Source organism: Antechinus flavipes, unplaced genomic scaffold, assembly GCF_016432865.1.
Source record: "Antechinus flavipes isolate AdamAnt ecotype Samford, QLD, Australia unplaced genomic scaffold, AdamAnt_v2 unplaced_scaffold168, whole genome shotgun sequence".
In the NCBI taxonomy this organism is placed as follows: domain Eukaryota; kingdom Metazoa; phylum Chordata; class Mammalia; order Dasyuromorphia; family Dasyuridae; genus Antechinus; species Antechinus flavipes.
In genome coordinates, this window is record NW_026262006.1 from 1 (window position 1) to 10,987 (window position 10,987).

Below are 10,987 nucleotides of genomic sequence, written 5' to 3' on the forward strand. Positions count from 1 at the left end.
TAAGGTGATATGGCCAATTTCTTATCCTTGGAAAAAGTGCAGAATGTCTTATTTTCTATGACTAATGGGCTGATTTGACCAGAAAAAAAGTGGTTGAAGGCCAAGAGCATTACAAATGGTTGCTGTTGTGGAATTTCCCTATTTGTTGTACCTTTTTTACCTATAGGACCCTTAACTGAACAACAAGCCCACACTGGGAGATCCTCTGAAGAATAGGATAAATACTGGGTATGAAAGGAAAAAGAAGTTAACATCTCTTAAGCAAGGCTGGCTCACCATTTCACATAGTTCTGAGGGAATATGAGTGTGCCAGTAACCTGGATGGAAAATCAGGCAAGACAACGAGATGGTGTAAAAGCAAGTTATATGTTTAAAACCTAAAAGCAAAACCAAAGCACTCAATAATGTATATGAGGTAGGTCAGACTGGGCACACCCTTGTCCATACATACCCATGCAAACCCCCAGATACAAATGCTCCTCATCACAGAGCCATACTCGGTCCCTACCCAGAAGTTCGTGAGTGCACACACACACCACCATAGACACTCTCCCATATATGCCCACCACCACCACACACAATTTGCCTGAAGCAAAAGTCAAAAAAAAGATGGTTTTGAGAGAGCCAGAACTCTGATGGTGAAAAAATCCCTGATTCATTTTACTCTCCTTCTTTTCTGGATTCCCTTGTGAGGTTGTAAAGTCATCAACTACCTCAGGCCCTGATCTGCTGCCCTGCCTCCTGCAGGGCAGGCCAGCCCAGGGCTCCCTGAAGGGACCAAGCCTGCCACAGAGTCCCTCTGCCTGTGCGGCCCTCATCCCAACAAGCTCTGGCCTTGCTGGAATTTGCTGTAACAGGATCCTGACCCAGAAGGAAGGTTGAACATTAAGCCGCAGGGCAGCCCATGGTCTTGGAGGATATGAGTGTCTGTCCTTGGTCGTTGGGGAGCACTGTGGCTGAGGCTGCTGCTAGTTGGAGGCTACAGTGCTCAGGAGCTCACCAGATCCTCAGGGAGGTTTACCTGAGCCTCCTGCATGCGGCGTCGGGCTCGCTGGAAGGCCTCTGAAAAAGTGACAGAAAAGGGGTTACTCTGCCTAACTAGGGAAGAACAGGCTTGTGTAGGAAGCCAGCATGAGGGAGAAACCTACCTAGCACATTAAAAATGTTGTTTTGCTGACTGAATCTTCCTATGCCTTCCAGCACACTCTGCATCTTCTTCCAAGTGGAGCCAGACTCCAAAAAGGCCCTGTTAAATGGAAGCACCAGAGATGGTCAGTAGAGTCTGGACCCTCTGCGCAAGTGAACAGCAAGGCCTCCAGGCCAAGGCCACTTACATGGACTGCTGTAGGCAGTTAAAGCGGAAAGTAACGCTGCCTGTTGTCTTACTTCGGAACCCAAAGCGGCTCAGACGGTCCCCCTAAAGAATAGGTGCAGAAGAGCATCAATGAGCTAACTACCTTACATTACCTCTGCCAGCAGTCATCTTCAGCTAAAGGTAGACTCTGAATTCCTAGTTTTAGGAATAGCTCCAATTTCACTAAAGAACAAAATGCCCAACACAGATGGCTGGCTTCCTGTTAAAAAATCCCTTTTTTCCCTATCTTACACCAGCAGCATTTAGGGAGGAGGGAGGAAGAAGGGAATTTTCTATTTTCTGAAGTTGGTAGCACACTTACATCTTATCTGAGAATGTAGCTGAGGCATCCTAGAACCCATGACACTACAGATAATATTGATCAGGGGAAGAAAGGGAATCATCTCTAATGCCAGAATCATGGACAAGTGAATATGGATTTTGCCCCATATTTCATTCAGAAAAATAAGTTCCCTGTATAAGGTTCATTTCCTTGGACCTAGCCAGGGAAAAACTTACCTTGAAGGTCCCTGGTATTCGCACATATGATAGGTCTTCCAATTCCAGTGAGCCCCCAATGAAAAATCTCCTCAGTTCTGCCAGAGTTCCTAACTCCACTGGCCTCCATGTTGAGGCTGTAATGGTATGAGACCCTATTTTGCCAAAGGGACAGTAAGAACATCCAATCAGACCATTGAATCAAAAAAAAAAAAAAACAGTTCTAATATATACCTTGCCAGGAGTCATGCAAACATTTGAACCAGTAAGTTCTTGAGTGGATTTTCAAAATAAGAGCTGCCTCCTTTCTCGAGGGCCGAAAACCAAGGAATTTTAGCAGAGGCACTTAAGAATTCCAACAAAGCTGAGGAAGTTAGAGCTACACCCAGTAGTCCTTAATGAAGAAGTAAAAATCACTGAGAACTTCAGAAAACCATGAAATAGTCAGAATTCAAATGTCTTCCAACTCCTAATTAAAGCACCTTAAGCCCAGAAACAGACTTACTCTTTGGGAAACCTCCAGTTCTAGGATGGGTGAACTTACCTGGTGCTGTGGGCAGTACTATGGACCCATAGCCTTCCACCCGATATCTCTGCCAGAAATCCAGCGAGATGACTTCCAAGTACAGCACAGGCCACTGAGACAGATCCTCTGGGGCACATAAGCAAACAAGAGTGGGACTCCGTGACTGCCAGGACCAGCCCTGGGTCAGGAGGCAAGGCAGTGTGCCACACTGCAAAGAACAAGGCTACTGGCATCAGAGGACTCCAGTTCAAGTCCCAACTCTGGCACGTGCAGCCTACGTGGCGCTGGGCAGGGCTTCGCCCTACCGGGGCCTCAGTTTCTTCATGTGAAAATAAAGGGCCGATGACCATGGTGGTCCCCGCTGGCTCTAAACCCACAGGCCCACGACCAACTTACCAAGAGCTTCAGTGTCATGGAAGAACGAAGCCTCAAATGTGAAAGGGTAAGAGAAGTACGCCACTTCGTCCTGGAGGGACAGAAGGCTCACCATCAGGCCACATGAGGTCTCATAGAGCACAGCAGTAGCCTCCCTGGGAACGTCTCCACCATAACCATGCAAAGGGGAATAGCTCCTATACAAACTACGGCCACTGATGGTTTCATTTTTGGTCCTAGTCCTTTTGGTCCTTTGGGTCCCCCAGCACAAGGCCTGTCACATGGCTGGGGCTCACTATGGACTCATGGTCAAGAGCTCATGACTCGGCTCTGCATGCATCCCTGTGCTATATATCTGCCTGATAAAGGAAGGGAGGGCTTCAGCTGCAATCCCCAAAGCAGATATTCAGCAGGGCTCCAAAGACTGGCCTTTTTCTTTCTCCTTACCATTCCCACTGATTTGGTAACACAAGTCTGTGTTACTCCCGAGAGCTGCTGATATGATGGACTTGACCAGTCTAGGAACCAAAGACCAGAAAGCAGTTAGTTCCCTAGAACCTTCAGAACAGTGAAGTAGCCAGAGGAAGACAAAGCACCTGGAAGAATCGTGACAGCTCTCAGTGGAAGCCTGGGATAAAGCCAAGGGAACTTTTTGGGTCCTAGCTCAGTTCAGCTATTATGTTCTGGGAACAGTGCCAGGTACAGGGATAATGATGATAATAACAGTGACTAGCATTTATATAGGACCTTAAGGCTTGTAGAGTATTTTACCAATGTTATCTTAATTTATCCTTATAACAACCTGGGAGGCAGGTGCTGTTATCACTCCCATTTTATAGGTGAGGAAACTGAGACAGATTAAAATGACTTGCTCAGTGTCACACAGCTAGTAAATGTCTGAGTCTGCATCTGAACTTCAGATTTCCTGGCTCCAAGTCCAACATTCTACTCACTGTACCCCCTTGCTGCCTAAAGATGCAAAGGTTTTATCCCCAAGAAGTTTGAGTAGACCTGTACTTTCTGGCAAAGTTCCTGCTCAGATCTATGCTATTAAATAGTCACTTTGAAAAAAGGGAAGAGGACATGAAACCAGTCATTAGACACCCTTATCTGTCCCAAGCCACTGGCCCCAGGGGGCAATGAGCTCAACAATGGGCTTCGCCTAAAAGCTCTTATCACAGCTAAAGACAAAGTGAAGGGAAAGTACATATCAGCACCTATTTTGTCTGTATTTTGAATTAAGTGGCAACATGAGTCTTTCCCAGTGGAAAACCATGCCATAAACTGGTTGATTACAGAATTACTTACATTCAGGCAACTCCACAAAGAAGTGCACATAAAGATTGTCATATTCATAGCCTTGGGCTGAAACTGAAAAGAGAGTTAACAGTGAAGAGGGACCTTGGGGGAATTATTTCAGCATGTTATACTCCTCCCCTCAAGGGGAACATCAGCAGGTCTGCAATATAGTCCTAATCATAAGCAACTCTTCAGGTTAACAAACAGGCCTAATGCTTTAGCCCAGGGAAAACTCAGTGCCCCAGAACAGCAGCATCACTGACCATCACAGCAATTCTTAAGGTATGATGGCTCACCCACAATGTCAAGTGCTGCCTAAGCATGAAGGACCACATAATGATCACAGAAGATTCATGCAAAGTTTTAAGACTTGGGAAAACACCACAGAGTATCCTCACAACAACAGCATGAGATGACCGCTTTAGGGATTCCTGTCCCCATTTTAGAGATGAGGCAGCTAAAGCACTATGACTTACTCTCATAATTACAGAATGACCAAGTGAAGGGATGACGATCAAACCCAGGGCTCTCCTGGCTCCAAGTCTAGTAGTCTCTCTGCTCTACCATATACTTTCAAGATACTTACCCACCTCTCCATTAACAAAAAGCCGCAGGGAGCCAGGAACAGCCTAAGAGAGTAGAGAAAAGATTGGAAAGTCCTAGAAAATGCTGTCCAATAATCAGGATCCCACATGCGGGGTACCATAGACACAAACTATTAAGGCAAAAGGGCCTTAGAACTACCACCTAATCCCAGGTATCAGGACCTGGGGCAGTAGGGTGGCAGTGACTACTACCTCCTACTAATGTACTGTTCTCTTATCTCTGGAAAATGGGGGGGAAAAAAAGCATAGAAGGCCAGTCAAAGAGATAAAAGAGATGTGGTAGACTAATAAAAACCAGTCAATGACAGCAATAGCAGATGCCCGCTGAGGTACAATAGAGAATAAAGCACACAAGCATCCTGTTTTCCTTGGACAGCAGTGGGCAGGAAATCTGCAGTGGATCAGACCCACGAGAAAACTATCTACTCCTGTAGACTTAAATTTAAGATTCAGAGCCAGAAAAGAACTCAGCAATTCTCTAGTCCACTTACTTTTATTTCACACTTTTATTTATTCCTTGGGTATGTCTTTGATCACTGTGGGTCTCAGTTTCCTTCATTAAGGAATGCATATGCAGGGAGTAAGTAAAAGTAGTGAGATTTAATCCCAGATCTTCTAACTCAAAACCCTTTCTATTCTTCCATGAAGCCAGACTTAAAAGCAAGGCTTCTTGGCAGAGAATGAAAAGATCCCAATACAGACAATTTAACCTGTTTTTGGTTAACAGTCAAGGAGCTGCCCTTCGATGGTGCTGACATCACTTCCCATTTCCTGGCACTTGAAAGAAAAATGCTCAGAAGGTGTGACAAGCATACACTTGATAAGTCATAGTCATCCTGCACTAAATTCATGCAATTAGTTGTACTGCAAGGAAGTAGGCTACTCACCATCTCAAAATCAGAACCCACTAGACTGCTGAGATACTCCTTGTGCCGGCCATAGAGCTGAAGAAACAAAGCCAAAAAACAGACACTTATCCCCTTTCCTCCTTTTGTCTCTGGCTCTTAGCTCTGACCAGTAAAGGAATGAGAAATAACCAACGGGGAAGGCAGGGAAAACTAGCTGACCACACACCTGGCCCTAATTCTGTGGCTCAGTCCTACATTACAACTGGGAAGAAGAAAAACTACTGGCCCCACCCTTGGACACAGCCTCAACTCCCAGTGTTCGAGGCCCACCCTAGAGAGCTTTGGCAACAGGGACCTTACATCCTTGAACACACGCTGCTCCCGTTCTTCTTCCTCTCGCTGTGCAGGGGAGGATACATTCTTAATTGTGTACTTCCACAGCTCCTGCTTCTCCCTTCAGTTACAATTCTGCTCGGATTACACCATGAAGAAAAGTCAGAGCAAAGACATTAAGTCTGGACAAAGCAGATGTGATCTCTTAGCTCTAATCTACTATGTTTGCCTGAAACAGCTTGAGGAGTGGAGGAGTGCTGAAGTAGAGAGGCAAAATGGAAGGATAGCAAGTATCTAGTAGCTTAATTTGCACCTTCCACCTTGGTTGTCAGGAAGTATGTGACAATTTAGGGAACAAGATCTGACCCTCAGCTTAATTTCATCCATTCTTTGAAATAAAATTGCTCCAAGGAAAGAAGTTCAAGAGACACAGACAAGTAGGACAGTTTGTTGTCTATTATTGTGTTAAACATAATATTTACTCAAAAATACTATCACAGAATGTCACAGTTTCATATATAGTCTTCTTTTCCATATTGTCTATTGAAATCTTATGGTTGATAAATGAATAATAAAAAAGGTTTTTTAAAATACTGCTCTAGTTAATGCCCCTGGGGCAGGCTATTCCATTAAAAGTAGAGCCTCTAAAAAGTGAACATCAGAAAGGAATTAAGACTGTAAAATATCAGCTTTTAGCATCAAAAAATGAAGAGAAGGAAAAAGATTTTAGCCCACTAAAACTCTCCTCAACAGTCCTTCCATTTTTCCTTACCTGTAAGGTCCCCTGTTGTCTGTGAAATCTGGTTTCACTGTGATCACTCCGTTGCTGTCCACTTTCAGAGTACAGAGGACTTGCTCATAATCCCTCTGACCAAGCCTATAGATCAGGAAATTAGGATTCATGCTTAGGAGGCTAACAGCAGTACCAAAGATAGAGGGGTAGGACATTGGAAGGTCTGGGGACAGGTAAGGGGCAGTTCCCTTTCTCCCTTGGAGTCTAACTACTACTACTACAATGAATGATCTTCCAAAACAAAACAAAAAGGTAAGACTGTATCCCACTACTTACAACAATGACAAAGACAAATATTATAGGAGAAGGAAGGAGAGGGCAGGGATCTGGGCAGTGTGGTCAGAGGTCTCACTCACTTTCCATAGGGTCCCAGATCCGCCATGATGTACATAGTCTGAAGCGGGGTGTTGATGACATGATTGCTTTTAATGAATTCTTCTGATGGTTCCCAGGTGATGATTCGGGACTTGAGGATACCACCTTCCCTGGGGGGACATCACACAAACACTGCCCTCCCTAGTCCTAGAAAGCTGGAAAGGGCTACCCGTTCTACTTTAGGACAACTCTGTTTCTTTCTGCCATTAAGCCTAGAGCTATCTTTTGATATTTCTACTCTTTGGTAACCAAACAGAATAAATATAGTCTCTCTTCTATGTGACATTTCAATTACTTCACAGAAAGCTCTTATGGCCCACTCTAAGTCCTTTCTTTTCTAAGTTAAACATTCCCTGTTCCTTTTTACCAAGTCCATTATGAAATGACCTCCAGGCCCTCTGCCTCCCTGGCTGCTGTTGTTGGGTCTGATGCTTCACCTCACAGCTAAAGGAAGGCCTTCCTAAAATGTGGGCTCCAGGAGGGAATAGGCTAATCTAGACTTGGTCTGCTCAGGGCAGCAGGGTGGTCCCTCTCTTATTTCATTAGACTCAGGAAGATAAAGGAGACTGAGGGGGGCAAGTGAGCCCACGTCCCACCAGCGCCTGCTCACACTCACAGTCCTCGTCGATCCTGACGGCGACGCCTGACATTCGCCATCCGCTCAACCAGGAAGGAGGGTACCTCACTGTCCGAGGTGGTCATTTTCTGAGAATGCTGGGAAAAGAGAACAGCCGTGTGTCCCTCACCTACACATGATGACTTCAGGCTGAGCAACCAAGGGAATGTTCTTGTTTCTGTTCCCAATCCCAAGACCTGCATCTAAAAAGCAGCCACCCCACAACCACCAACAAACACCACAAGTGATCTCCCCTTGGCTTCATCTTGCCTCATAAGGAAGGCAACCCTGGAGCCCTCTTAACTAAGCTTGAACTATGCTGATATAATCAGTTTGCATTCTCTGAGCATGTGCCAACTAGAAGTTACCCAGTTAACACACTATTTCATTAGAAAATGGGGAAAGTCATCTAAGGATAAAAACCTCTTGAAAGTATCTAGGCACAAATATTGAGCATTATCCACATTTTAATTTGGTTTTCATGAAGAAAATATGCAGGATCCACACCAGACAATTCATGCCCTACTTCACTGCTATCTTGGAGATGGTATTTGATTCACCCAACACCATTTACTCAACTGTATACCGAGCACTCCATCTGACACCCCCAGATATATGGCAGATGGGAAAGAGCACTGGATTTGGGTCAGAGCTGAGATGGAGTTCTAGCTTTGCCACATGCTAGTCCGGGACAGTCACTTAATCTCACTCTCACTCTCAATGAGCCTCAGTTTCCTCTTTCATAATATAAAAATAACTCTCTGCCTTCTGGGACAGTTGTGAGAAAAATGCTTTGTGAATGCACACACATGCACAGTGTGCACAGCACATAGTACATTCATGAGCACACATGCACGCAGCAACATGTGCACTCATGCACACCGTAATATGCACTCCTGCACACAACACACATGTGCACATGCATGCACACAGTGCACTCATGCACACACATACACATGCACACAGTGCACTCATGTACACATATATACATGCACACACATACAATACACATGCACACATGTGCATTCATGCACACACACGATAAATGAAAAAAAAAATCTCCACACAACATGCTAAGAAGCACAAACTCAGTGCACTGACATCAGTTGTAAACTGCAGGCTAGACAGAGCATCCCAGTTCTTCTGGACTATTCTCTTAAATGACCAAATACAATGCGGACTCGACAGTCGAGAGAAAGGCTGAACATCTGAGGGACTTCCACACTTGGGCCTTTATATTGGTTCCCCCGAACCCTCTAGACGCAGGATCAGCATTACTAGGGAAGAGGAGCAGTAGCCATCCCCTTGCAAATGGGAGTCCTGTGGCTGCCAGCCCAGAGCAGGAGACACCAGGCTCTAGTCAAGTACATCGCAGCGGACAGAACAGGAGCACCTCATGTCCCTCCAGGTTTGGGATCTCTACCCAGGACAAAGGAAAGGAAAAGAGAAGGCAAGTTTGGAGAGAGCAAAATGAAAAACGTACCTCCTCCAAGTTGGTGTAGCGATCAGAATCAGTGTAGGTAAAGATGCGGCGATTTCTCCTGCCACCAGAAGCCTCCAGCTTTAAGATCTCCTGGCGATATTGATGATCCAATGGGGTTTGACAGGCTGACTCATTCTGGTACAAGTCCACCTCAAACTTCCAATGCAGGAGAAAGAGAACAAGTAACCCTTGAGAAAACCCTCAAATGAAGTTCATGTTGTTTCTCATCCAAATTGATCCCACAGAATTTATTCTGCTCGGCACATTTACATTGTTAACTCTCAGTTATTCAGGCTAAAGAATATGAATAGAACAGAAATAATGTTGCTGCTGAAAGACAAGTACACCTAATACATTGCAGGCAGAGCAAATGTAAATTGGTCCCAGCTGCAAAAACAATTAGGATTATTCTTGAAATAGTTACTAAGATAAATATATCTTTTGCTGCAGAGTACTTGATGCTAGGTAAAAATTTCAAGGAACACAAAGGAAGAAAAGTATCATTTACACCAAGATATTCAAAGCAGAACTTTTTTTGGGAGGCGGGCAGAGATGGAAACCAAAGCAGCTGTCCAAGGATAAGGGAATGGCTAAACAAATTGTGCTGCATGAATGTTACAGAGTGTTATTTTTGACATATGAAGTGATGGATAGGGAGAATTCAGAAAAGTATGAGGATTAAAATTAAGTTGAATCAAGAGAACAATATACACAATGACTACAACCATATCAACAGAAAGAACAAAAGACCAAAAGTGAACCATATATAATTATTATTCAAATGCTTATAATGATTAAATATGGGTAATGAGAAGAGGTAAAGATAATGAATCTGCCTTCTTGCAGAGATAGGTGACTACAGGTATGGAATGGTGCATACATTGCCAGACACAACTGATGTGTTGGTCAGTTTTACTGAAGAACTTTTCTTTTTCTTCGTTTTTTGATTTCTGTCAGATGGGGGCATTCTGCTGGGAAAGGGAGCAGGGTCTGAGTGACTTGCCCAAGATCACACAGCCAGGATGTGTCAGAGGCAGGGCTTACACTCAGGTCTTCCTGAGTCTGGGACTAGCCCTCTATGCACTATACCATGCTGCTTCTCCCTGGGAGATAAATGTGAGGTAAAAACAAAAGGCACTCTGGGAGATTGAGAGCCAGAACCCTCTCTCAGAGGCAAGAGAGATTCATTCCATTTTCTACTTGGCTGGCTGGAGGCTGAAGGACAAACCTTTGGATTTGGAGACATTCGGAGGGAGCTCTTGGAACCAAGCAGAGAGATAGGCCTCTAAGCTAACTGGGCTAGGAGGCAATAAAAGATCTGAACTTTTACCACCTGGCTGCGTTTTAGATGATTATTACTTTCAACTGAAACTAAGGCTGCCTCCAGAAAACCTCCCCGAGATACCTGCTTTCTCCCGTTGAGAACTATTATGTTTTAAAAGAAGAAAAACACCACAGATGTAGAAGCTATCAGTGAGTCTATCCTCCAGAATAATCTCTTCCTATTTTTACACTCCTTTAAAGTTGACAAATGAACATAAAGGGACATTATAAATCACAGAATCATCAAAACCCTACAATCTATTTGTACTAGGCCCCTGTTCACTGTGCCTTCCTTACTAAGTTCTGACAAACATTTTCACTGCGAGTCTTTTATTTTTTCCTAAAATTTTTCTTATCCTCCCTAGGTTTCAACTCTAGATATGGGTTATATTTGTTCCTGTTCAATAATTTCAGTAGTGTCTTGACTCTTTGTGACCCCATTTGGCATTTTGTTGGCAAAGGTATGAAAGAGGTTTGTCATTTCTTTTCCCAGCTCATTCCACAGATGAGGAAACTGAGGCAAATAGAATTAAGTGTCTTGCCTGGAATCACAAATTTA

General features: G+C 44.2%; 1 pseudogene; it reads right to left on the bottom strand.

The window, feature by feature from the left end:
- Window positions 1-347: 347 nt before the first annotated feature.
- Window positions 348-9,305, bottom strand: LOC127543318 (tectonic-like complex member MKS1; annotated as a pseudogene).
- Window positions 9,306-10,987: the final 1,682 nt, after the last annotated feature.